Below are 1,648 nucleotides of genomic sequence, written 5' to 3'. Positions count from 1 at the left end.
AATTAATCTTAGGATGCACTTATTGAAATGCTACACTAAAATATAATTAAAAGTTTATTTTATATAGCAAAAAACAAAATTTAAACTTATTCAAGCACTTTCACTTTACCAGCACAAAATTATTATATTATAAAGCCAAAGAAGGTTTATTTAGCTTAAATTATATTAAAATTAATGTAGTTTTGTTAAGTAAACTTAAAACAGGAAAGAGCTTTGCGAATAAAATCCGTAAATTAACAAAAGATTTACAATGCCTTCTATGTATGTTAGTTAATTTTATTTATAAGTACAAGTTTGAGTATGTAAATCTCGCATTAAAAGCTTCATTCAAGCAAGGACTACCAACCATTGTACTATTTCAATATACAGCACAGAGCACACATATGCAACATATGCAGCAGTTTGGCTTCTTGAAAAATCTATGCACTGCTACTGTTCCACCGCACAAAACTATCATTAAATTGCCTGCGAAATAGTAAAACTTAAATTCAATTTCGAGAAAATTTTACTCATTAAAAAGCCACATAAGCACAAACGGGCGCACCGAAACGAAACACCAGCACACATTTTCTATACAATTTAACCGCAAATTCCAAGCACACGAGATACGAGATACAAGATACAAGATACGAGTATGAGGTTCTTTCCTTAACAATACAAAATTGTTTTATTATAATTAAAACGAATTTAAAGCAATTTAATACTGAATTGAAAGTATTAGAAAACCTTACAAAAGTTCAAAGTAAATTCAGAATTTGTTTACCTTCTCACCTTGCTATCCCCGACATCGTCTATTGGGATGATGCACTCGTATGCTTCGTTGTCGAACATATGTTTTTGCTTGCATTACTTTGTAAATAAGCAGGAAAGCAGATATTTCAGTTGTAACACTGCTGCTTATCATCCTGCTTTGTGTTCCACTTATTCAATTTTGTGTATTTTTAATTACCTTGAGTTTTCTTTGCTTTTCTTCACCCAAAATGAAAAATCGCAAATTTATTCCTGCCTCTGGTACCTGACTTGCATGCATGCATGCATGCAGTACATTCAATGCATGCCTTGCACGCTTTGCGAACACTTGCCACTTTTGTTCTGTTTAATTTACGGCACGTTGTGTTGCATACTTTTCGGTGCAATTATCTATTTGCATTGTTTTTGGTACGTTTGTTGCTGTTGTTACTTTGGTTTACAATTTGTGGCACATAATTAACTTTAAAACACTTTTATTTCTTTTATTCAGTAAATTTTTATTGTTTACTGTAACTTTCAGATATTTGTGATTTTAAGGTTTGTTTTTGTTTATTGGAAAAACGAAACAATATGTCAAAGGTAAGAAAGAAAATTCTGAAAGAAATATCAAACATTTATTCCAAATATATACTGACAATCTGTCCTTAATACGTTAAGATTAGTTTTAAAAAGAAAAGTTTTTTTGTTAAACGGATTCGAATAGCAGAGAAAAGACAAGCACAACAGCTTTAATTATTATATTGAAATTTAGCTGAGCATACAACGCTGTTGTCGAGTATTGCCAAGTACTCATCATCAGTGTTACAGAGACCAGAGTAGACCTTAGCCAGTTAATGAATAATTTTATTATTTTAGTATTTTAGTATAAAAAGACTAGCCTGCAACCGCAGACTTTGTA

The sequence above is a fragment of the Teleopsis dalmanni genome, chromosome 1 (genome assembly GCF_002237135.1).
Source record: "Teleopsis dalmanni isolate 2A chromosome 1, ASM223713v2, whole genome shotgun sequence".
In the NCBI taxonomy this organism is placed as follows: Eukaryota; Metazoa; Arthropoda; class Insecta; order Diptera; family Diopsidae; genus Teleopsis; species Teleopsis dalmanni.
The sequence above is the reverse complement of the archived record's forward strand: the minus strand, read 5'-3'. Positions refer to the sequence as shown.